Source organism: Mercenaria mercenaria, chromosome 6, assembly GCF_021730395.1.
Source record: "Mercenaria mercenaria strain notata chromosome 6, MADL_Memer_1, whole genome shotgun sequence".
Taxonomy (NCBI): domain Eukaryota; kingdom Metazoa; phylum Mollusca; class Bivalvia; order Venerida; family Veneridae; genus Mercenaria; species Mercenaria mercenaria.
Window position 1 is genome coordinate 76,521,920 of NC_069366.1, and position 27,860 is coordinate 76,549,779.

The following is a 27,860-nucleotide window of genomic DNA, read 5'->3' on the forward strand; positions in this document are numbered from 1 at the left end:
ATATTTGACCCTTAATAGGAAGAACAACAGTTTTTTAGCTTGACTTTTTAAAGAAACAGTAGAGCTGTTGCACTCTCCCCAGTGCCGGTGTCGCTGTTGGTTAAAATTTTTGATAAAGTCAAATATCTCTGTTACTATCAGAGCTATTGACTTGAAACTTAAACTAGTTTTTTACTATCAAAGTCTACACCAGGAGAAACAATCCCCATAACTCTGATTTGAATTTTGACAGAAATATGCCCCTTTTTAAGTTAGAATTTTTTGTTAAAATTTTTGTTTGATAAAGTCAAATATCACTGTTACTATCAAAGCTATTGACTTGAAACTTAGAATACTTATTTACCAGTATAGTCTACACCAGGAGAAACAAACCCCATAACTCGATTTGAATTTTGACAGAATTATGCCCCTTTTTAACTTAGAATTTATAGTTAAAATTTTTGATAAAGTCAGAAATCTGTTACTATCAAGGCTTTCGACTTTAAACTTAAAACAGTTATTTACTATCAAAGTCTACACCAGGAGAAACAATCCCCATTACTCTGATGCCCCTTTTTAACTTGGAATTTTTATTTACTGGCAAAGCTCTAATTTAGTCAAGCACAGAGAAAAGTCGAGCGTGCTGTCTTATGGACAGCTCTTGTTCTCGCTTGTCATTGAATTTCTAAGTTAAACATAGAATCAAAAGTTAGAGTAGAATCTTAACCTTTAGCCTGCTGTCAGCAAGTGATTTTGCCTTTGTGACCAGTGCAGACCAGGCTGATCATGGTCTGCACTGTTCTGTATTTAGTCAGTAAATTTTCAGTGAACACCCCTTTGATAAACAAGTGGTACTGCCCAAAGTGAATGATGGACCAGTCCAGTTTAGAAATTTAGCAAGGCAAAGGTTAAAGCAATGAGCACAGCCAACACAATCTGAGACACGTACAGTAAACCAGTCTATTTGCAAGTTTGGCTGGAATACCTGGCCTTGTACTGAAGACATGACTGTAATTTCTCTTTTAAAAGTAAAGAGGGACACTAATGAAAAGAAGTTCTTACTAAGAATAAGTTTGTTTCACAAGTTTTTAAATCACTTAAAATTGTGTTAAAATGGACTTTCATGGAAATGCCTAGAACAGTTAATGACTTGTTTCAGACTGTTTAGTATATAATGGGTCATCTACACTAAGAAACCTTGCAAGCTCGCAAAAGTCTGCCACCACTTCAGCTGACTTGGTGATGATGGTGAAAATTGCAGTTCCTGAAAATCCCCATGTTGATGACCTAGCAGTAAGAGTATCTCAGCAGAAAATATACATTCCTTAATATGTATCTTCATTCTCTAAGTAAGTATATGTCATGTATGTATAATTATGAGAATTTTTGGAAAGTCTGTATATCTCGAGTATTTTGTTAATTATATATATGAGCCGCTCCATGAGAAAACCAGCATAGTGGCTTTGCGACCAGCATGGATCCAGATTCAGCCTGCGCATCAGCGCAGTCTGGTCAGGATCCATGCTGTTCACTAAAGGTTTCTCTAATTGCAGTAGGCTTTGAAAGCGAACAGCATGGATCCTGACCAGACTGCGCGGATGCCCAAGCTGGTCTGGATCCATGCTGGTTGCAAACCCACTATGTTGGACGATGGTTTTCTCATGGCAAGGCTCATATACAGAATGAAAGCTGCAATGCATCTTTCAAACAAGCGTTAATATATTGCCTGGCATATTGGCTTACTACACTGATATACGTTAAAGAGCACATGCAATTCGGAATAATTCCATTTTGAAGCACAGGTTTCAATTATTGAAGTTATTTTAATGACCAAGCACTATTAGTTACTCAACTTCGGTCAAATTTCATAATGATCAAACACATAATCACAAAGTTTTTTCGTGCGTTTGTCAAGAAACCCCACAGCAAAAATGAAAATCATAATTATTTGACACAGAAATTTAAGATGCTGAATTCCTTCCGATACAGAAAAGATCATTGCAATCGGATGCCTATTTAATAGTTTTAATGTGTTGCTGTCTAAATTCATGCATATTAACTTAAAATTTGAGGTGTTTATCAAAAGATTTTGTGTGCTTTGCAACTCTGAGAATGAGGCTAGACTGTTTGAAAATGAGACTAGAACTTTAGGACATATTTAAATGCTTAACAAGAAATAAATTGAATTATCACTTAAAAACGTCTAAAATGTATAAAAAAAACACACTTTATTTAATAAAAAAAAAAATTAATAGAGATTCATTTCTGTTAAATGACATGTTCCTGTCTAAAAGTTTACGTGTTTTCAGTCTTCAAGTTTAAGAGGAGGTTTTCATCCTGTTTACCTTGCAGACCTAAATTTAAAAAGTTAGTAAGAAAATACTTTTAAATTTTGCTTTGTTGTACACTTTAATTCCAAAGGATCTTGACACTGAATTTATTAATTGAATATCTACATCAAATTGAACAAATTGTTTTTATCGCCACTATTCAAAGTATATGGAGAGAAGCCCATTTGCAAATTAGGCTACTCCACACCCACACATGGTTAAGGTTTTGATGCACTTTCTCTTTATGACTGTAATTGATGGATTTGCTTCAAACTTTAAATAGTGATTCCTTATCATCAACCACATAAAATGACAAAAGATTCATAACTCTGGCACCATTATTTTCTGAATTACATTAATTATATCCCCTTTTTATACGCCCGTCTCTGAAAGAGTGGGGCGTATTATGCGAACACCCGTGGCGGACGGGTGGCGTTCAACAGCATGTCCGCCCACTAAGTCAAACAGTTTTCATCCGATCTGCACTAAACTTGGTGACAATGTTTGTGGGCATAATATCTCAGCCAAGTTTGATAACCAGCAAAATCCCTACAGACACTTGTAAGTTATGGCCCTTGAATTACTCAAAACCTGCAAATTTAGCCTTGTCTGCCCTCTAAGTCAAACAGTTTTCATCCGATCTTCACCAAACTTGGTGACAATGTTTGTGGGCATAATATCTCGGCCAAGTTCAATAACCAGCAAAATCCCTCCAGGCACTCTGAGTTATGGTCCTTGAAAAACTGTGAAATTAGCCTTTTCCACTCTCCAAGTCAAACAATTTTCATCCAATCTTCCACAAACTTGCAGATAATGTTTATGGGCATAATATCTCGACCAAGTTCGATAACCAGCCAAATTGTCCCAGACACTCTTGGATTATGGCCCTTGAATTAGATCAAATTCGAAGACGGGCATATTTTGTGACAGTCTGACACTCTTGTTTTAGATGCACTTTCACTTTACCTCTGTTCTTATAAAAAAACTAGATTCAAAATTAAAATATTTAAACCACATCATCTCCCACATCATAACACACAACGGCCACAACTCTTGCACCAATATTTCATATTTTTACTTAAATAAAATTTCAGGTTTGTTCCGGTGCACTTTCACTATATATTTGTTATCACTAAACAGATTTTATTCAGTCTTCCTCATCATCACCCACAACATACGACACAACATCCATAATGCTGGCACCAATATGTTCCTAGTTATACTCAGAATTTCAGGTTGAGGTTGTGATGCACTTTTGCTATGTCTCAGTTATTACCAGTAGATTTGATTAAAACAAACATTGTTAGTCACATAATATGACACAATCATGGTGCATTACTTTTGCTGTAATTTTCTATGAATTATGTCTCTTTTTTTTTTTATAATTATTATAATCATCTGCTATCAATAAATACATCTGACACAGACTTAAGCAACTGTCTAATATCTTCATCCATATTGGAGTCATTAAACACCAGTGACAGACAGCTCTGGCTCCCTCAGATGTGCCAAATTTCACTATCCAGCATCAATATAGTTGAGCACTTTGTCTTCTGTGAAGCTCTTGTTAAACACCTTCTTACCAAAATGTTACATCTTTTTTTTCAGGCTAGTGAGACAATGATTGGTTATCTCCATCCAGAAATGAAAGAACTACAATAACTGTGGAAGTTTTTAGGGAAGCATGTACAGACCAAGGTTATCTCATCTGCCGGAACCATCACTCAAGTCCCTTTTGAAGGAAAACTAACGTCCAGACAGGGACCTGGCTCTGCGTATAGGTACTCGTACATTTCTTCATGACAATCCTGACATTCCAGAAGAGACCATTAGAAAGTTTTTCAGGTAAGAAGAAATAAAGAAGATCTTCCAGTTCTTATGTGGTTTTGTAACAAGTCATTTACATCTCGTGAACAGACTCAGTTATGCTATTACTTTAGACAGTTGCATTCAGGGTACTCTTTACCATTTGAACTTCTTCTTTATTTCATTTAAACAACGAAATTTTGAAACCTCATTTTCAATACTTGAGAGCACTCCAATAACATGAAAAGCATATATTATGGCTTTCATTTAAAGGCATGTAGCTTTGAAACTTATTTTTCCCCTTTCTTGGTCAATTACAAACCTCACTGGGTCAAGTCCCATAACTCTGAAATGCATTTTGGCCAAATTATGCCCCCTTTTTGACTTAGAAAAGCCTGCTTGAAGTTTTGCGTGCAAGTTCATATGGCTATCATTTAAATGCATAATATATATAGCTTTGAATTTATTTTTCCTTTTTCTAGGTCAATTGCCAACCTCACTGGGTCAAGTTCCATAACTCTGACATGTATTTTGAGCAAATTATGCCCCCTTTTGGACTTAGAAAATCCTGGTTAAAGTTTTACATGCAAGTTACTATCTCCAAAACTAATGCAGATATTGAATTGAAACTTCACATGTGTCTTTGGGGTTATAAAACGAGTTGATAGCATCAAGTCCCATAACTCTGACCTGTATTTTGGCCAAATTATGCCCCCTTTGGTCTTAGAAAATCCTGGTTAAACTTTTGCGTGCAAGTACATACAGCTATTACTAAAAGGCATATAGATTTGAAACTTATTTTTTGCTTTTCTAGATCAATTACCAACCTTACTGGATCAAGTCCCATAACTCTGACATGTACTTTGGGCAAATTATGCCCCCTTTTGGACTTAGAAAGTTCTGGTTAAAGTTTTTCGTGCAAGTTACTATCTGCAGAATAAATGCAGATATTAAGTAGAAACTTCACATGTGCCTTCGGGGTTATAAAACTAGTTGATAACTCTGATAAGCATTTTGGTCAAATTTTGTCCCCTTTTGAACTTAAAACTCTTTGGATATTTTAACATTTTGGGTAATATTTTCCTGCTTCTAGGACAATATTTCGAATAGTCGAGCATTGGCTGTCTTACGGACAGCTCTTGTTAGAACACAAATCTTCAGACTTTTGTAACTATTAATGTACACTATAGGTGACTGTCGTTGTAAGCTTGCTATCACCTTAAACTGTTATGTACATTGGGATTGATTTTCACCGCTTAATTACACTAACAGCAATAAATGCAAGTGTATGATATGATTTTATTTACAAAATGCCGGCTATTTGCTGATATATCTACCGAAAGGTGACAGAAATTAGTATACATTTAAAATTGCACAGGAATATTAAAATTATTTTATAGGTGCCCTACTTTTCTCAAGTTAAATGCATTTCTTATGTATGTACTACTCAGAAGACATGAAATCAGATATTAAAAGGCCGCTTTCCATTGCTAAAACCAAACTGAACATGGAACAGTAACATTGAATTTATTAGCTCACTTATTCGGAGAATAGATGTACTATTCTACTCGCCTCTGCATCGTCATGAGCAATCTTTGTTACTGCTTTTCGGCAACATTTGTGTTTATGCCCCCAAAAGTGGGCATATTAAAATCGCACTGTCCGTGTGTGCGTGAGTCCGTGCGTCCGGTGAATTCTTGTCCGGGCTGTAACTCTTCCATCCATAAAGGGATTTTGAAATAACTTGGCATAAATGTTCACCATAATGAGACAATGTGTCATGCACAAGACCCAGACCCCTAGCTCCAAGGTCAAGGTCACACTTACAGGTCAAAGGTTAACATGGTCTGTTTCGTGTCTTCTTGTCCGGGCTGTAACTCTTCCATCCATAAATGGATTTTGAAATAACTTTGCTTAAATGTTAACCATAATGAGACGACGTGTCATACGCAAGACCCAGACACCTAGCTCCAAGGTCAAGGTCAAACTTAGAAGTCAAAGGTTAACATGGTCTGTTTCGTGTCAGGTCCATAACTCTGCCATCCATGAAGGGATTTTGAAACAACTTGGCATAAATGTTTACCATAATGAGATGACCTGTCATGCACAAGACCCAGACCCCTAGCTCCCAAGGTCAAGGTCACACTTACAAGTCGAAGGTTAGCAGGGTATGTTTCGTGTCTGGTCCATAACTCTGCCATTCTTTAAGGGATTTTGAAATAACTTGGCTTAAATGTTAACCATAATGAGATGACATGTCATACGCAAGACCCAGACCCCTAGCTCCAAGGTCAAGGTCACACTTAGAAGTCAAAGGTTAACATGGTCTGTTTCGTGTCAGGTCCATAACTCTGCCATCCATGAAGGGATTTTGAAACAACTTGTCATAAATGTTTACCATAATGAGGTGACCTGTCATGCACAAGACCCAGACCCCTAGCTCCCAAGGTCAAGGTCACACTTACAAGTCAAAGGTTAGCAGGGTATGTTTCATGTCTGTCCATAACTCTGCCATTCATTAAGGGATTTTGAAATTACTTGGCATAAATGTTCCTCATAATGAGATGACATGTCATGAGCAAGACCCAGACTCCTAGCTCCAAGGTCAAGGTCACACTTAGAGGTCAAAGGTTAACATGGTCTGTTTCATGTCTTCTTGTCCGGGCTGTAACTCTTCTATCCATAAATGGATTTTGAAATAACTTGGAAAAAATGCTCACCATAATGTGACGACATGTCATGCACAAGATCCAGACCCCTAGCTCCAAGGTCAAGGTCACACAGGTCAAAGGTTAACATGGTCTGTTTCGTGTCTTCTTGTCCGGGCTGTAACTCTGCCATCCATGAAGGGATTTTGAAACAACTTGGCATAAATGTTTACCATAATGAGATCATGTGTCATGCACAAGACCCAGACCCCTAGCTCCCAAGGTCAAGGTCGCACTTACAAGTCAAAGGTTAGCAGGGTATGTTTCGTGTCCGGTCCATAACTCTGCCATTCATTAAGGGATTTTGAAATTACTTGGCATAAATGTTCCTCATAATGAGATGACCTGTCATGAGCAAGACCCAGACCCCTAGCTCCAAGGTCAAGGTCACACTTAGAGGTCAAAGGTTAACATGGTCTGTTTCTTGTCCGGTCCATAACTCTGCCATTGATGAAGGGATTTTGAAATTACTTGGCATAAATATTCCCTATAATGAGATGAGGTGTCATGTGCAAGACCCAGACTCCTAGCTCCAAGGTCAAGGTCACACTTAGAAGTCAAAGGTGTTTCTTGTCTGGTCCATAACTCTACCATTTATCACTTATGACCGAGGCCTCGTAGGTCAATGTCACAAAATGATATGTGATTTTTTGCGCATAAAACTGTGGCATTCTTGGGCCTACTTCAGGGCATTTGTCACAAATAGTGACAGCTCTTGTTCTTTGTTACTATTGCTGATATCTGACTGTAACTTCACATTAACATTGTTCAGCATACAAACAAAGTATGTGCAGGGGCTGGACCCATTATACCCACGGTCAAGGTCACCAAGGTGTAATGCTTAGGTTATTGTCAAGCCTGCTTGTGGTGAGCTCGATATAGTTGTCACTTTTGGCGGGCTGGTGTATGTGTCCATCTGATTTTGTCCGGACCATAACTTTGACATGCATGGACCAATCTTGTTTATATTTGACATGAGTGTTAACCTCAATGAGAAGGAATGTCCTGTGCAAACCTGATGTTCCTGTCTCAAAGGTCAAGGTCACAGTTGGAGGTCAAAGGTCAAAATTGTCTGGACCATAACTTTGACATTAATGTACCTTGAAACTAAACAGGTATGTTGGTCTTAATGTGTACATAACCCCTATTTATTTAAGGGTCACTGGGTCAAAGGTCAAGGTCACGGTGACCTGAACATTTGAAAATGGTTTCTGTATGAGATCTGGACAAGTACTTTACCTAGGACCTTGAAGCTTCATAGGTGTGTTGGTCTTGATGTGTACATGACCCCTATTGATTTCAGGATCACAGGGTCAAAGGTCAAGGACACAGGGACCTGAACATTTGAAAATGATTTCTGCATGAGATCTGGACAAGTATTTTACCTAGGACCTTGAAACTTCATAAGTATGTTGATCTTGATGTGTACATGAAGCCTATTGATTTCACTTGATCGGCGTCGGCGTTGCCTGGTTAAGTTTTATGTTTAGGTCAAGTTTTCTCCTAAACTGTCAAAGCTATTGCTTTGAAACTTGCAACACTTGTTCACCATCATAAGCTGACCCTGTATAGCAAGAAACATAACTCCATCCTGCTTTTTGCAAGATTTATTGCCTCTTTTGGACTTAGAAAATCAGTTTTCTTGGTTAAGTTTTATATTTAGGTCAACTTTTCTCCTAAACTATCAAAGCTATTGCTTTGAAACTTGCAACACTTGTTCACCATCATAAGCTGACCCTGTATAGCAAGAAACATAACTCCATCCTGCTTTTTGCAAGATTTATGGCCCCTTTTGTACTTAGAAAATATCAGTTTTCTTGGTTGAGTATTACGTTTGTCAGTTTTTCTCATAAACTATCAAAGCTATTGCTTTAAAACTTGTAAAAGTTTTTCATCATCATAAGCGGATGCTGTACATCAAGAAACATAACTCTATCCTGCTTTTTGCAAGAATGATGGCCCTTTTTAGACTAAGAAAATAATGGGTAGGACAATATTTCTATTATACAAAAAAATCAGATGAGCGTCAGCACCCGCAAGGCGGTGCTCTTGTCTGTTAAATTGATTTTGTCTACCGGTATTGAAATTATTTGCTTCTTAGTAACATCCTTAACTTTTTGGCCGGGTATATTTTATTGCCATTCCTCACGACAAACCCTTTCGGCGGTGGATACCAATTCATCGAATTTGCTTGTTAGTCTTGATGTGTACATGACCCCTATTGATCTCGGGGTCACTGGGTCAAAGGTCAAGGTCACATGGACCTGAACATTGAAAATGGTTTCCGCTCCATATCTGGACAAATATTTCACCTAGGACATTGAAACTTCATAGGTATGTTGGTCTTGATTTGAGTTTAGCAAAATCTTTATACTTTATGTGCATGTAGTTTCTTGGACTTTTTTTTTCTGATATGATTTAATTCCATCAAAATAAAGAATGTCAGTACCCCTTCGATACTTCAGACGTTTAACCCCTCTGAGTAGTAGGGTCTTTTTATATCGTTGTGTATTTTCCTTTTATAGTAGAGGTCTCTTATTGAGACATAAAGGGGCATACAGCATGTAAAAATGGAGTTCTCTTACTGACATTTAATGAAGCAGCTTCTTGAAAATATAACCCTTATAGTAATGATAGTTCTGTACTTGAAATGAGACAAAACCATGCAGGAACATACACAAGGCAGTAGACATACAGTTTCTGCATGAAATTACGCAAACCTTGTGTTTATGTATTTTCTCACCCTTTAGATATCCATATGTGTACCCAAATATATACTGGGGTATACTTGTTTCAGACTGTCTGGTCGTCTGTCTGTCCGTCCATAAATGCAATATTGTGTGCACCATCTCTCCCTTGACACAGTTTAATGAAACTTTACACAAAGTCAATTCAAGTGATCAGTAGTAACCCTAGTTGTGCATGGTGCATGTTAGGTTCTTTCAGAAATTTTTTTTGCAGAGTTACGGGACTTTGATTTTTTATACTATATACATAGACACAATCTTGTGCACACCAACTCTCCTCATCCCCTTGACACAGTTTAATGAAACTTTACACAAGTGATCAGTAACAACAGTAATTGTGCATGGTGCATGTTAGGTTCTTTCAGAAAAAAAATTGCAGAGTGTAAGTGACTTTGATTTTTTTTCTATACGATATACATAGTCTGCATATGCAGTTTTGTGCGTGCCTAATCTGAAACCATACACATAATTTAATGAAACTTAACTCAAGTGATCAGTAGTAACCCTAGTTGTGCATTGTGCATGTTGGATTCTTTCAGAAAAAATCTGCACAGTAATGGGACTTCGTTTCTTTTGGTTTAAACAATATTTTATTAACCAAATAGCATTTAATTACAATACATTTTTAGCTCGACTATTCAAAGAATATTGGAGCTATCCTACTCACCTCAACGTTGGCGTTAGCGTGAGCGTGAGCGTTAGCGTCACACAGATGTTAAAGTTTGCATACCACCCCAAATATTTTCAAAGTCCATTGAGATATTGCTTTGATATTTTGCATACTTGTTTACCATCATGACCCCAGTCTGTAAAAAGTAGGAGGCAACTCTATCAAGCATTCTGACTGAATTATGGCCCCTTTTAGACTTAGAATATGCTTAATGTAATGTTATAGTTTTACACATAGTTTATATTATACTATCAAGCACTGAGAATAGTTGAGCATGCTGTCCAGTGACAGCTCTTGTTACAAGAGTTAGGGATTGAGTAGAAAGCTAATAAGCTTTTTGAGTCGGCTAAACGCTGTCAAGCGTTTGACGAGTCCTTGCTATCGCACGATTTCTCATTCTTAAATGGCCTCACAACACAGCGAAGTAATGTAGTTCCATTGGATTGTCTCTAATTTCAAAGAGTTCATTGATCGAATGAAGTTCATTTATGTCAATCCTATTTGCTATGACCAATATACGATGTAATCTGTCATATTTGTGACTTGTAATTGTGCAATACTCGAATAAAGCCACGTATTTTCTTCCGCGGTAACTCATTAAGCATAAACACGCATAACGATTCTGCGGGATTTGGTAATACATTTGCGCATATGATTATGGTGACGAATTTTATGCCCTTTTGTCACAAAATAGCAAATATGATGTTCACAAATTCAAATAAAAACTGCATATTAACTTATTAGCCAAATTATCCATTTGTTACCCAGGTCCGTTTCAAAAAATAATCTTTAAAATCATTGCGCAAATAACAAATTTATTGTGCTGTGCATTTTATGAATTGCGCAGACTTACAAAGCTTGCGTAACATCCAGCGAAAGACAAAATATAGTTCCAGAACATACTGCTAGTATTTTATTGAGTGGGTACCTCTGAAAGCATTTGAATGTCTCTTATCAAAGAGTTTACCACATCGATGAAATTAAATTATGACAGCTTCATTTTAAATGACCCGAATAAGATATGTGCAGTACGTTAATTCTTCCGTGAGACTTCGCGGATGAATCCTAACTACATTCTGGACACTTCTCGGCGAACACGCGTGACCTGTTTATAACAATGCTTCTACGACTTTGCGTGGGTTGAATTTTGTAGTCAGTAAACGGATAAATTATCGGAAGAAGAAGCTCTTACTGGTTTGTTTAGTTACTACTGATATTAAAAATGATATTAATTCTTATTTTTCGAGAAATAAACAAATCTTAAATTGTATTTTCTTGTAGTTTTTGAAATCGAAAGTAGATCGTCTATGTTTGGCTGCTTTGACGAAACGAAACAACTTTTTTATGAAAAGATTTAAATAAGAGGTAATTTAACCATAAACTTCAATGTCAGATACTGCCAGTTGCTGCTAAATGTCTTCGTATCATCACAATTTGTAAAATATATTGTTGAAACTGGAGAAAAGTGTAATCGTATCCGGATATAATATTTTGGGTAAATATCGAGCTGTGTTATGAAATTTTAACATTCAAGTAACATACATGATAGATATTATAATAATATCTATCATGTATGTTACTTGAATGTTAAAATAATAATATTGTAACAGAAATGATTCTAGAATTTATTTTTATTACACCTACATATCGTCGCCTTAGCGCAAAAAGTGAATAAGTCCTTCTTTAAGTCAATGCAGTTATCCACTTCTTGCATTGAGGTGATGATATAATCTATGTCAGACTTGTATTCTAGTCCTGAGGCATGATCTGAAAGTAAAAAGATGAAGTGACAGTCATACTTTGGATATTGTAATACTAGAAAGAATCTAGATCGTAACCTTTCTGGAATTTTGACTGGTTTGGATAATTTGCTTACGATTCAGGTTCGCAAAAAAAAATGAAACCGTCACCCATTCTGCTTTTCATGATGACACATGGCTTGATTTTTGCAGTCAGTAAGCGGATAAATTATCCCGAGAAAGAGCTCTTACTGATTTGTTTAATTACTACTGATTTTAAAAATGATTTTATTTCTTATTTTTCGAGAAATAAACAAGTCGGCGAAACATTAAATTGTATTTTCTTGTAGTTTTTGAATCGAAAGTAGATCGTCTATGTTAGAATGCTTTGACGAAACGAAACAATTTTTTTTATGAAATGATTTAAATAATTTCACCGTAAACTTCAATGTCAGATACTGCCAATTGCTGCTAAACTGTCTTCATATCATCACGATTTGTAAAACATATTGTTGAAACTGGAGATTTTGGCAGTATAAAAGAAAGTGTAATCATATCCGGATATAATATTTTGGGTAAATATCGAGCTGTGTTATGAAATTTAAACATTAAAGTAACAGACATGATATATATTATTGTAACAGAAATGATTCTAGAATTTATTTTTATAATACATACATAGAATCAATATCAGACTTATATTCTAGTGCTGAGGCATTACCTGAAAGTAAAAATATGAAGTGACAGTCATTCATACTTTGAATATTGTAATACTAAAAAGAATCTAGGTAATATTTAGAAATTGAAACATAAAATTTTCAGTTAGAAATCGTACCAAAGGCTGTATCAAGGGTCTACATTTTCAAAATTTCCTTGTGGTGATACCCCAAACCCTACTTGCAGAGGGGGTATCCTCCCACAACTCTCCCCCCATATTGCCACTTTACAGTTTGATACATTTGCCCTTTACCACCTGCCACAATGCCCATTTCAAAATCTGACTGCAGTTCAAAGCGGGAAGGAACACCCCTCCCCACACCCACCCTGCTACCGACCACGTAAAAATGGCTCAAACATTTTTTCAGCCCAGTCTGGGCCTGTCTGTCTACATGAATCAAAATGGATAATTGAAAGTACATAGACTTGGGGACTACTGACATGGTTTTGAAGGGGTTAACAGGTCTGAAATAGAATAAATGATGGTTTTAACTAAAAAAGAAACTGCATTTATTAATATTGGTTATCTTTTCCGAAATTGGTAGCTAGTCCGAGTAACTTCTCTTAGTTTTGAATGCGCAATTTTCCTGTCAGTGTAAACATTCATGACACTATATATTGACACTCAGCAACATTTACATATCTTTAAACGCAAAAGTAAGTATACTTTAAATTCACATCCCTTATAATATGATTGAACAATACCTAGCATGTGACACGGTTATTGCCAGGCCCCTTATCTGTAAAATATCAGAACAGTTCTTTCGTCCATCCATTACAAATTGTATGTGGCAATCCGCGCTATAAAATTTCAATATATAAATTTTCATATTCAAATTTTATCATGTGCGAATATATACCAGCCGATAATTGCCTGTTTTGGTAATGCCGGAGGCAAATGTTTACTGGAAAAATATTTATAGTCATGGGCAGTATCTTAGTGTCACCTGTCAAATTGTAGTTTATACTTTCAACATTTTTTATTTTTGCGAACCACTCTTCAATTTTAGAGAAATATATTGGGTTTAAATACTTGTATAATGCCAATCAAAGTTTTACTAGGCATTGATTGAATGTCCATTTCATCTATTGTAACAAAATCTCTGTTAAGTTGGGGAAAAAAACTAAAACCAAACTGAAACTGGTAGACTATACTACCAGTACATCAATCATTAGCTGACTCTCAGGCCCTTCAGGCCCTTCAGGCCTTTGATTTAGAAACTCTTTCCCGAATCGTTTCTTCGTTTCTTTTGTTACCATACTATATACATACAGTCTGCATATGCAATCTTGTGCACACCTAATCTCCTGAACCCATGCACACAACTTAACACAAGTGATTAGTAGTAACCCAAGTTAGCTTGACTTTTCAAAGAAAATGTAGAGCTATTGCACTAGCCTCTGCCTCTGCATTGATGTTGACATCGCTGTTTTACTGGTTAAAATTTTTGATAAAGTCAAATATCTCTGCTACTATCAGAGCTATTGACTTGAAACATAAAATAGTTATTTACTATCACAGTCAACACCAGAAGAAACAATTCCCCATAACTCTGATTTGAATTTTGACAGATTTATGCCCCTTTTTAACTTAGAATTTTTTTGGTTAAAGTTTTTGATAAAGTCAAATATCTCTGTTACTATCAAAGCTTTTGACTTTAAACTTGAAATAGTTATTAACTATCACAGTCTACACCAAGAGAAACCATTCCCATAACTCTGATTTGAATTTTGATAGATTTATGCCCCTTTTTAATTTAGAATTTTTTGGTTAAAGTTTTTGACTTTAGTGATAGCTCTGGTTTAATCTTTATTCTTCTAGTGTTCTCAAAACAAACATCTTATTTCAGTTGTGGCTCTTGCAAGAAGGTTTACTCATGATGTCCCTTGTGACCCGCTGGTAGAGAAGTACTCAGATTACAAAATCAGCCCAGAACCTGATCTGCCAAAATTCAGCAATAGGGTTTACACCATTGGATACATTCAGGCTCAATATGGAAGACATCAGACTTATAGATGGGAACAAGAGATTCAAGAAGCTTCAAGCCATTGCCTTAGTCATACTGTCTTTACCACTAAGCAGTGCCGATTTAAAGAAATGCTTCTCAACAGTGTTAGATACAATAAATCGTTTCTAGTACGACGTATCACTAAACAACACCGCATGTACGGTTGAATTGTTAGCAGATGACGGCTAGTGAAAGTGTAGTATGTGGACCAAAGTGCCAATCATGTGGCATTTGTTGCGAGTGAACTCTTCTCCATTCAGTTCAGTAGGCTGTAGTCAGAAGACAAAGAACGATCACAAGTCTCGGAAGGAAGGTAATTTTTTTTTTAAAAAAGGAATGGTTAATTAATGTTTTGCTTTTTAGACTTATTTGATGTTCAGACAAATTTTGGTTTAAATGATGACATGCCACTATTTTCCAGATTTTCTTTAGAGCAATTTGTTAACAAGTAATAATTGTCCTTTTTTTTTTCGAATAAAGCAGTGGTCATGGTGTGTTAGGCTAAATTGAACCAGTTTCCTGTAAAATCCATATCTATTTGCTAGGTCTGAACCAGGCAGTATTCCATAAAAGCCATTGCCTACATTGAGAATAATGTTGGGTTCTGTCTCCTCCCAATATTTTGTGTTGATAAAGATATTCATTGTTCATTCTGAGTATGAACAAGCATCCTCTATTTTGGTTAACCTGAGCTGGGGTCTTGTATGGAAAAGTATGTACTAAAATCCATTATCTTAAAGCCCTATATTTTTCTTTGCTGGTTACATGGTGAATGTAGTGAACCAATATGCTACCATTATCTTGGTTAGGTTATGAATCATATAATATTCTTTAGAATTCATTGCCTTTTCTGTAAATACAATGTTTTAAGATTGAACTTGTTTTCTGCTGGGCACATCCATTGATGTTGAACTTCATTTTTCATCATTGATTACCATATACTATCCCCTTTCATTATTGACATGCATAAGCAATCTGGTAGTCTAAGAATTATTTGTCTGGATGAAATGGAGTGTATTGCACAAACCCCAAGCTCACATCTCAAAGGTTATTGTCACATTTTGGGGATCAAAGGGTACACAGCCTGTCCAAGCTGTAACATCGGCATGCATTGAGCAGTCTCCATCTTATTTAACCTAAACACTTCATGAAGGTCAAGGTCACAGTTAGAGGTCAAAAATCATGTAAGATCTTATCGAGGCCATAACTTTACCAGATACACGGTATTTTTGTGATAAACGTTTGCCTCGCCGAAAAGATAGTTTTCTGTCTCAAAGGTCAAGGTTATGTTAACTAAGAGGTTAAAGTTAATGGGCTGTAACTGACATATTAAGGAATAGTCCCTTTTAGATGGCTGTCATATTTGATTCGTGGAGAGTGATGTCAGCAAGTAACGAACTTGAAAATGTTTTAACTTGGGCTTGAAAATTCTAGTTTCTTTCTTGATACCAGTATTTGTACACTTCTTATGTCTTTGCACACCTGTAGGTTTACCAGATTATTTAATGTCTTGATTTCTTATCTAAATGAAGCCAATTAGAATATGACAAAAGTGTAAGGGGAGAAAATGAACTTGTAAATATTCAATTCAGAGTTATGGTTCTTGCATTTATTCTCATTGCCACAGGTCTTTCATTACATTCTATGTTATTGAGTTCTGTTTTAGTAGTTACAAAAATGTCAAATAAAATACAAAAAGGGAGATGAAGCTGTACATATCCTAGAATTGAGTTATGGTTATAGGCCTTTGCAGGTCTTCTCATTGCATGTACTATCATTCCAGTACAAAAAGGGAATTAAGGATTTGTGTGGTTATGTTGATATACTATATATATATCTTAAATTGTTAGTAATACACGTTGTGTACTGTGTATAGGTAATACAATTTGAAGATATGATTGTCAAAGAATTCAATAACTGAAACAGCTTTGTTTGCTATTAATAACTCAGTTATTTTGCGTAGCCCATGTATATCCTGATTATATGCTCAAGTTTGCAGATAAGTAAAGTGTTATTGTTTGTTTGGGTCAGGTCCTTAGAAAACTATTTAATGGGTTGGTTATCTGGAAACCAAAATGCCACATCTTGATTTGCCATTCAGTAAATTAATTTGGGAAAAGCATGTCATTGCTCTAAACCAATATCCCCTCAATAGGAGTTGTCTTTGTTTGTATTAGATCTGAACCAGTATCATCATTAATTTAGAAAAAAAGCTAAAAGGTTAATTGGAAAACCATGTCAGGGTTTAAACATTATACCCTCAATAGTCAACTTGGTTTGCAAAAGATATGAACTGTTCATTGAGAAAATATGTCAGTTCTAAACCAGTATCTTCTCCATAGTCAAGTAGATTTAAATAATATCTGAACAAGTATCCTCTAATAGATTAATTGGGAAAACCATGTCAGGTCTGAACCAGTGTCCTCTCATTAGTCTACTTGGTTTACATTAGATCCGAACCAGTATCCTGTGTAAAAGGTTAACTGGGAAAATCATGTCAGTCCAAAACCAGTATACTGTCAATAGTCAACTTGGTTTACATAATATCTGAACAAGATTAATTGGGAAAACCATGTCCAGTCTTAACCAGTATACTTGCAATGGTCAACCTGGTTTACAATAGAATTTTACCAGTTAATTCGGAAAAGTATATCAGGCTCTAGGCCAGCCAGTGTCATCATAGTAATCATTTTCTTGCATGGGAAGAGATGGTTGGACTCTGAATGAGTTAGTTTCCTCTGAAAAAATCTCAACTGGAAACAGGGTTTTGGGTTCTGAACCAGTTGATATCCTCTGACTTTGGAACAGATTGTTAGGCTCTCAACCAGTATCCTGTAAAAACCAATTATTTTGGCATTTTATCTTTCTATTTTCAGTGCCCTAAGCTCAGATGTCAAATTCACAGACAAGGGCACATGTATTTCACATTCATTTACAGTACTGGTATTTATTTTGTATCTCAGCAACAATATTTAAACAATTCAGTGGATTCCAGTGAAACTTTAAACAAAATGTTAAACATAATGAAGACCTGTTGAGAGTCTGGTGTGTTCCTCAGTAATTAGGTCAAAGACAATGGCACATTTTTGTCCAGATTCACCATACAGTGTCCTAGAAATAAGTAAGAAGAGTCAGTGGATTTCAGTGAACTATTATCACATTGTGCAATTCTAAAAATCATGGTTACCATACTGGGGTTTTATTAAGGTAGTAAGGGGGGGCCTCCGTGGCCGAGTGGTTAAGGTCGCTGACTTCAAATCACTTGCTCCTCATCGATGTGGGTTCGAGCCTCACTCAGGGCATTGAATTCTTCATGTGAGGAAGCCATCCAGCTGGCTTACGGAAGGTCAGTGGTTCTAACCAGGTGCCCGCTCGTGATGAAATAATGCACGGAGGGGCACCTGGGGTCTTCCTCCACCATTAAAGCTGGAAAGTCGCCATATGACCTATCATGTGTCGGTGCGACATTAAATCCAACCAAAAAAAAAAAAAAAAGTAAGGTGGGCTGACAAGCAGGTCAGTCGGAGTTGTAGTTCAGTTTGATATTTTGTCAACAAATGTATGTTTATTTCTAGCACGGGACTGTATTGCAGAAGCAGGGGTTACTGTTTCTAAAGTAGAAAAAAAACAGTGTTTTGCCAATAACTGGTTTTCATGTATGAAAATCATGGTAATTTTATTTGGTTAAAGCAGTAGGGCTAACATTGTCAAATGGGGTTTATGGTCTATAATGAGAGTTCAGATTGACATGTTATCACCAGACATGGTGACTGTGTAGATGTATTTGAGGCTGCTTGGTTCAGGTCCCTATTGCTAAAAGGAGGAATGTAGTTTACAGCAGTTAACTTGTGTTTGTAATGGCATATTATCACTAAGTATGATGTATAACAAGGTTATATGGAGACATAGCTTGGGATTGTATGCGAGGTTGTTAGGAACAAGGTCGAGATTGGTGATTTCTTCTAAAGATAGATAAAGGTTTTCCCTAAGTAACACTTTATGATTGATATATTGCAATGAAACTTGATAGAAAGCTTTTGAGGAGAAAAAGGTTAAGGTTGAACTTAGGGATCATCTAGGCCATGGTCACTTTAGTCAGTAAGTTTACTGTGGAATGATGTTTTGAATGGCATATTATGAGCTCAAGTTCAAGGTCACTGTTGAAATTGTCACCAAACTTGGTGTGTAGCAAGTTTTTACAGTTTCATAGCTGGTTTCAATGTGTTAAAAATCTGACGTCATCATTCTGGTCACTGGTACTAAAAATAAAGAAGAAAAACAGTTTCTGGTCAGAAGATAAAATGGCCAAGAGGTACTGGTTAAAGATTTATGAATAAATCAATGTGTCCTGCAATGCATTTTAGGGACAGATTTGTTTATTTTTGGCTACATACTGGGTACAAGTATAATATCAAAAAAGGCTGAATTCTGTAAAGAATATTAACAGGACCTAGTGTAAAAAGTTTTGCATTTAAGGAAAATTTCTTCACAGCTTATCATGTGAAATGGGAGAAAGCTGCTACTGGTTCATGTTTAACTAAACTTGCATTTAAGGACAATGTCATTCATTTGTGATGCATTTGTTATCTTAGCTGGGGGAAATTGTAAAGGTAATATGTGGGATAAGCTGTTATCAATATTTGATGGTTTACTTGAAATCCTTTACATTTTTTATCAAAATGCCACTAAAATTTTCAAAGGCAAAGGTATAGGTCATCGATAAAAATACTGAAAATAGCCTTTGATAAGGGAAATAATAGGTTGGCTTGCTGCTGTTCATGTATCTGCATTAAAAGACACTAACACTCATTTCTAGGGCAAGTGATTGTATAATGCTTAGATTGTTTAGTCATTGTAGGGGCATAAACACAATTAAAAAAAGGTTACTTTTCTCCCAAATTCCTGTGATGTTGGTCATCTTTCAAAAATACTTGTAGCTCATTGTAATTGCTTGCTTATTATTGGTTACTAATTTTAAAACAATTTGGGGGTAAAGCTAAGCTATTTGGAATATGATAGGTCTGGGTTAAGAAATAGTGGCTGCCATCTAGCTAATATACTGTATTTTCAGTACTTAGGTATGATCTGTTTCCCATTAGCCTACCAACCCTATTTGCCACATACAAATGTATCCTATATTTATTCAATACAGTTCATATAAATTTTATCCAAATTAGAATAAAAAAAATTCTGTCCTATCCTCCCTATACTTGTTAGTTACCTATTCAGAATGCAAGGATGTGTACAGACTATTCATAGAGATGATACTGGGGAAATGCATATTTTTGTTACTGCTAAATTTAGGAACATACCTTTTTATGAATATTAGTTCTTTCACAGACATTGCATGAATTTTAAATTTTTAGCTTTATCTTGGGAACTATTTTGTAGCTCACCTGAGCACAAAGTGCTCAAAGGTGAGCTTTTGTGATAGCTCTGTGTCCGTCGTCCGTCGTCGTCCATCCGTCCGTCGTCAACAGTTTGACTGTTAACACTCTAGTCACAATTTTGGCCCAATCTTAATAAAACTTGGTCAGAATGTTACCCTCAATAAAATCTTGGACAAGGTCGATATTGGGTCATCTGGGGTCAAAAACTCGGTCACCAGGTTAAATTAAAGGAAAAGCTTTTTAATACTCTAGAGGTCACAATTTTTGCCCAATCTTAATGAAACCTGGTCAGAATATTACTCTTAAAGCCCTGCTCCCGTCCTACCTTTTAACCTTGAATTGTCACTGAAAAAGCATGAAAATCCTGACTATGAACAGTGACGCCTGTCAAAATAGAGTCTGTTTTATATAAAATTCTATATGAAATACCTGTGGTTTTGCATGCTAAAGTGTGGCACGTGGCCATTAACTGTTACCTATTGTAATCATGGGTTGCATACACACAATAGAATTTGAATAGCAACAGAGCAGGGCTTTAATAAAATCTTGGACAAGTTTGATATTGGGTCATCTTGGGTCAGAAACTAGGTCACCAGGTCAAATCAAAGTAAAAGCTTGTTAACACTCTAGAGGTCACAATTTTGACCCAATCTTAATGAAACTTGGTCAGAATGTTATCCTTAATAAAATCTTGGACGAGTTTGATATTGGGTCATCTGGGATAAAAAACTAGGTCACCAGGTCAAATCAAAGGAAAAGCTTGTTAACACTCTAGAGGTCACAATTATGGCCCAATCTTAATGAAACTTGGTCAGAATATTACTCTCAATAAATCTTGGACGAGTTCGATATTGGGTCGTCTGGGGTCAAAAACTAGGTCACCAGGTTAAATCAAAGGAAATTTTTTTTTACACTTTAGAGGCCACATTTATGACTGTATCTTCATGAATCTTGGTCAGAATGTTAATCTTGATGGTCTCAAGGTCCAGTTTGAATCTGAGTCATGTAGGATCAAAAACTAGGTCACCAGGTCAAATCAAAGGAAAACCTAGTTAACACTGTAGAGGCAACATTTATGACAATATCTTAATGAAATTGGTCAGAATGTTGATCTTGATGATCTATAGGTCAAGTTCAAATCTGGTTCAGGTGGGGTCAAAAACTAGGTCACTAGGTCAAATCAAAGAAAAGCTTGTTAACACTCTAGAGGCCACATTTATGACTGTATCTTTATGAAACATGGTCAGAATGTTAATCTTGATAATCTTTAGGTCAAGTTCGAATCTGGGTCATGTGGGGTCAAAAACTAGGACACCGGGTCAAATCAAAGGAAAAGCTAGTTAACACTTTGGAGATCACATTTATGACCATATCTTTATGAAACTTGGTCAGAATGTTAATCTTGATGATCTTTTGTTTTGAAAGCATAAAATACAATGACGCAAATTATAACTGGGTCCGGCACTGACATAAGAAAAACAAACATCCAGGTCTTCAATTCGCTGAAATGTCACATACTGCATATATTTAGGATTAACAAAGTCTAATGCTACATACATGTAGATGAATTTTTTGATAGAATTTCAGTATTTTTGCAGTAACTAATGATTAAATTTGTACTATGAAATAGAGACCAGCAATTCACTCCTTTGTATTGAAAAACTATTCTAAGATTTAAAATTCTAGGATTTTTATCATGAGAAAATTTTAAGCGATATCAGTTCAAGGTCAAGGTGGTATGGTGAGATCATAGGCCAAATTAGGCAGTTTTTGATGTAAACTGTTAAATCTTTTTACTTTTGAAAGATATCAAAGAATTGGCACAAGGTTTACGAATGTAGATGACATGCAGAACACATCTGTCAGTCATAGTGGTTCAGTGTCAAGGTCATATTCTGAGATTCTACACATTCTACATCTTTAACCCATGATAACTTAGCCAAAGTGTTTGCATTTTGCAACTTTCAGTCATGTACAGTCAAGTTTAAACATTGTGGGGTCAAGTTTACATGGTGAGAGGTCACAGCAAAGGTCAAATAGGTCATGTGGTATTTCAGGTCTGAATTGTAGTTTCAAATAACAGGTTTGCATGCACATTCCATATCTTTAACCCAGAATAACTTGGCCAAATTGTTTGTATTTTGCTACTTTCAGTCATGTTCAGTCAAGGTTATACATTATGGGGTCAAGTTTTGAATGAACTATTTGAAAAAGCTCCATATTTAAAGACTGGAAGATAAGATCAATTCTCTTTATTCTACTGTTGCTTTGCTTGTTTGCTTTCCTATCAATGCAGCTTGTTCGCTGTGCTTGTATCTTCATTCAGCTGACATTCCCATCCAGCTTCCTTTCCTATCCTATCTCACTGTCACATCCGCCTAGCCCTAGCTAGCTATCCCATGGCGTCCCTCCATGATGCTACTAGGGTATATATTTCTTCCTGCTAACTGTCACATCCTCCTATCCCTAGCTAGCTATTCCATGGCGTCCCTCCATGATGCTACTAGGGTATGTATTTCTTCCTGCTAACTATCACATCCTCCTAGCCCTAGCTAGCTATCCCATGGCATCACACCATGATGCTACTAGGGTGTATATTTCTTCCTGCTAACTGTCACATACTGCCATTAGGGCTGATATTATATCCAACTAGCTCTCAGATGTGCTGCCAGGTTGTATATTTCATCTTACAATCTAGCCAAAGCCACTACCAAGAAAGATGTTACATACTGCCAGCCAGCCCATTTATTCTTATAGCCTATATACCCTATATATTCCAATAAGCACATCTATACTTTAGGTTTTGTTGGCAGTATATTCCTTTCAGCAAAAACATTTTACTAAATGTATCGTCTATTCATTACAGCTAACTATCTCTCCTGTAGATGTGCTACCAGGTTGTATATTTTACCCATCAAGTTAGCTAAAGCTGCAACATAGTATGGTTGTATACATCCAGCTAGCATTCTTGTCTTCTTTCTTTCCATCTACCTGTTGCTCATTTTGACCTTTGTCTTTCAATCTTTCAATATTTAGCATCTCTTGATTTCACAATTATTCAAACTTAAGATCAGTTGATCATTATGGAAATATGGGACCGATTCAGTTAATATGAAATTAGCAGTTACATTTTGGCCAATCTAAGAGTTTTCTCCTTTCATAGCAAATATAAGAAAGCAAACCTTATAGCTTTAAAACTAAACTCTGATTTATGAAAGTTGTTTTCAGAATATTAAGAAAAACAGTAGTATTTTCAGATAGTTAAATTCTGAGAACCAAAGAATATTCTTTTCATGAAACTAAACCAAATTTATATAAAATATGCACCTATGACAATCTAGACAAAATATTGCCACCACAGTTATTGCCCTTTACTGTCAAATTGCAAATATTAACAGTGCCTTTGATCTCAACTACACTTACACAAAATGTGTATTTCTATATGATCTAGGTCAGGTTTCATAATTATGTATCTCCAGAGTCATTGCCCTTTAATTAGTCAAAATTTCAAAACTGACAGTGTGTTCTCAATGTGTCTGCTCAATGAGTGTTTGTTCCTTGATCTCAGCGACACTTCTATTTAATATTTTGCAATAAAATTCAAGTGAAGTTTAATAAATTTCAAGTAAAGACCAGTATCTCCAGATTGATGGCCTTTAAATTAGTCAAAATTTCAAATCGATACTGGTTGTTTTTGTTCTTTTGATCTCTCTCATATGGAATAATTCCAAGATGATGTTTGATAATTTGCTAGTGAAGACCAATTCTCCAGAGTAATGACCCTTGAATTAATCAAAATTGCAAAATTTAAATCTTAATTTGTAGAGTATTATAAAAATAAAAGTTATTTTAATGGGGATATATTTTTGGCAGTCTCGTTATTTCTGGCATTGTTTGACAAGGAAGTGAAGTGTTGGTTGCTACTTCTAAGTACCTGTACAAATTCTCAGTGGCTGATATTTTAATTTAGTAAGGTATGAATTTCAAAGTCAGCCCAGTTGAAAGTTAATGGTATGTTTTATTAACACAGCGTTCTTTAGTACTGACCAGGTTACCATATTACATTCAGGGTTCTTTAGTACTGACCAGGTTATCATGTTAAACACAGAGTTCTTTAGTACTGACCAGGTTTCCACGTTAGAAACAGGGTTCTTTAGTACTGACCAGGTTTCCGTGTTACACACACGGTTCTTTAGTACTGACCAGGTTTCCACGTTACAAACAGGGTTCTTTTACTGTACTGACTGGGCTACCATGTTACACACAGGGTTCTATAGTACTGACAAAGTTACCATGTTATACGGAGGGTTCTTTAGTACTAACCAGGTTTCCACATTACAAACAGAGTTCTTTGGTACTGACCAGGTTACCATGTTACACACAGGGCTCTTTAGTACTAACCAAGTTACCATGTTACTCTCGGGGTTCTTTACTACTGACCAGGTGTCCGTGTTACACACAGGGTTCTTTAGTACTGACCAGGTTACCGTGTTACACTCATGGTTTTTTAATACTGACCAGGTTACCATGTTACACTCATGGTTCTTTAGCACTGACCAGGTTACCATGTTACAAGGTCAAATAAAAATTGATAAGATTGCTAAGATGGATAATTGCTGTTTCAAGACTTTCGTGGGTAATAGTTACAAGGCCTTTTGTTATAATATGTATCATTAAAGTGGCATTGCTGATAATGTAACTTAAATTTGATTCTGTTTTAAAACATTGGCATTGGCTATGAAAGAGTTTTCTTTATGAATTAAATTTACTAAAAATGAAGTGTTTTCGAATTAATTGGCATCTAGGAAAATATCATTTGCAATGTCTGTTAAAGGAATATTTGTAAAATACAATAGCAATTGAGGTCTGAAAGTTGATGGGTTAAGTTGAAGTGGCAAGGTAAGAGTTGAATGAATGCAAGACTTGATCTTAACTTTCCTGAACTATTAATCCATTAGGGGCAACTTTTTCACATAACAGAATTATAAGACAATTGTTATTTAAAAAAAACAAAAGAAAGATTTGTTGAAATTCAGTAGTGGAAAAAAATGTTCTAAAAATCACCAAGGTCGCAGCCCTGGAATGAGCATAAATTGTCATATTTCATATTGTTACCACATCCCTGAGACAAAACTGAATGTCATAGAATGTATATGACCACAAGTTATAGGGCAAAATCATATTGTATAACCAGTTAGAGTAAATTTCCACACTTCATGTTGTTAAGACATCAACAGCCACATTTGTTGAAAAATTGTTATGCCAGCTATATAAAATAATTGATAAATGCTGTAGTAATACAAGAGTTATGGCCCATGAACAATCTTATAGAACATAATATAGAATTAGAATTGTTACAAGACAAATAGTTGGCAAGATTGCTCCAGCAACACATGAGTTATGGCCCTTGAATATGTCTTAATAGTGTAATTTCACAGTGTTCACTTTATATAAGCAGTTTTTACTGTCACATTAATACAATAACCAAATTAGGTTATTTTCTTCCCTAATGCAGATACTGAGTATGGACTTGGTCATCTGAGTAATAAGATATAGGTCATAGGTCAAATCATAAGTCTTCGGTAGCACTGGAGAGGAGACATCATCTACATTACTTGCATAATGCCTGGCAGAAATTAAGTTCATATACAACCTTGGTTATCTCCCGTAAAAACAGTTATTGGGCATAAATCATAGAAATCCCATGTTAGCACTATATATATAGAAGAGATATTTATATTTCTTCCCCTGTCAGAGAGATTAAGGTAAATATAGAAAATTATACTCTTTAGGTTTTAAAATAGGTCACTAGGTCAATTTAAAGTTAAACAAGGTCTTCGAAGTCACCATATATTATATACCTTATTTAACCTGTGTAAATCCTTTCAGAATGGTATTAAGTGAGAGGAAAGTTCAGGTACAAACTAAATCATTTCAGGTCAAAGGAATGATCACAAAAAAAACATCTTGGTTACACTGAAAAAAGATACCTGTACCAGATGTAAAACTTGGTAGAGCAATCTAGCACTATTTTGACTCTTTCGTTTTTTTGTAGAATTTAATAAATAGTTTAAAGTTTCTAATAATTTTGGTGTAAGTTTCAGATGTAGTTTAAAGCATTTTTTAATAATTTATTTTATATTAAATTATGTTTGGGGTAGAAGTTTAAGAGGGTAGGAGTGAGCATTGTTTTGTTTGTTTTTCTCTGCCAATCTTCCAGACTGCTGAGGAGCAGATGCTGCTTCAAAAGATTGGCAGAATATTGCTTTTTGTTTACAGCTGCCAAGGCCTGACAGATCCCTTTACTACTATTGATTGAGACATGCTATCGACTGCCATCGAGGATAATCCGGTGTCTATATATCCGCAAGATGCAGGCGTGTGGGAGTAACTTGAATTGTCTACAATTCTGTGCCGGCAGTGTTTAGATGAAGGTTGTTCCTGTGTGTTTTGAGAGATGGGAATCAGGGATTGTTAGGATTTTATTTATTTCAGGTCTGCACCCTGCCAGTGACAACTGACTGTATGTCCCGTCCATACATATAGTCGGCAGGATTTTCTTTCAGCATCAAGACCTGCCTAGGAAGACCTCTATGAGGAAGGCAGGATTTCTTCTTTTCCAGGTTCAAGGCCTGCCTAAGACAGCAGAACATACAGAGATGGCAGGAGATTTCTTTCAGATTTCAAGGCCTGGCAGATCCCTTAACTGTTGATCAAGACAGCTACTCTTCCATCGAGGACCCGGTGCCTATATGTCCGCAAGATGCAAGTGTTTGGGGGTAACTTTTCTACAATTCTAAGCCGGTGGATTGCTAGATGATAGTTGTTCCTTTGTTGAGTGAGACGTAAATTGGGGATTGCAAGGATTTCTTAATTATTTCAGGTCCGTACCCTGCCTAGGTCTTCTAATGCGTGTTTTACTTGGGCGGAACACACATTGGGCAGGATTTTATTTTTTTCAGGTTCAAGGCCTGCCAGGAACGGGCAGGATTTTCTCTCTTTCAGATTTCCTGTGAATTTTTGCCTTTTGTTACCAGGACAGGCCAGACTGTTACATTTTTTTCATGTAGCTCACTTCTGCAGTATTTAATTCTTGTCTTAGTAAAAGCAAACTTTCTCAACATAAAATAATTTTGCAGATTTTTTACTGTTTTGGCTTATTTTTTTATTACAGGCTTAACAGTCAGAGACTTTCGATATTCCCGGGAAATGTGAAATGGAGCCAGTCTTTGTGTAGAATTCCAGAGACATTGTTCCCATGGAAAGGTGAAATGGTTCCATGCATTTTGTATGTCTCCTGCAATTCTTCAATATATGCAGTTAGTAACTATATTATCTTTTAGGTAATTACCGATATACAATGTCATATGTTTTTCTTAAGGTAATTACATTGAAAAAAGAAAGAGATGCTATTATGAGAAACATTTTCTCTACAAATAAGCTTTTTCAGAGAAAAACAATTAAGCACATAAAAATTATGCTGTACTTTGTAACCTTTTTTAGCTCGACTTCCCAAAGAAAAAGTAGAGCTATTGTACTCGCCATGGCGTTGGTTAAAGTTTTTGATAAAGTAAAATATCTGTTACTATTAAAGCTTTTGGCTTGAAACTCGAAATTGTTATTTACTATCATAATGTACACCAGGAGACACAATTCACATAACTCTGATTTGAATTTTGATAGAATTATGCCCTTTTTTTAACCTAGAATTTTTATACGCCCGTTTGAAAAACGGGACGTATTATGGGAACGCCCCTGGCGGGCG

At 35.9% G+C, this 27,860-nt stretch overlaps 1 long non-coding RNA gene across 1 annotated transcript; it reads left to right on the forward strand.

Moving 5' to 3' along the window:
• The first annotated feature begins 1,139 nt into the window (after positions 1-1,139).
• LOC128557856 (uncharacterized) lies at positions 1,140-27,408 on the forward strand. Its single transcript, XR_008371448.1, has 4 exons — positions 1,140-1,328; positions 3,918-4,154; positions 14,547-15,018; positions 27,270-27,408. It is a non-coding gene; the product is annotated as an uncharacterized LOC128557856 (long non-coding RNA).
• Positions 27,409-27,860: the final 452 nt, after the last annotated feature.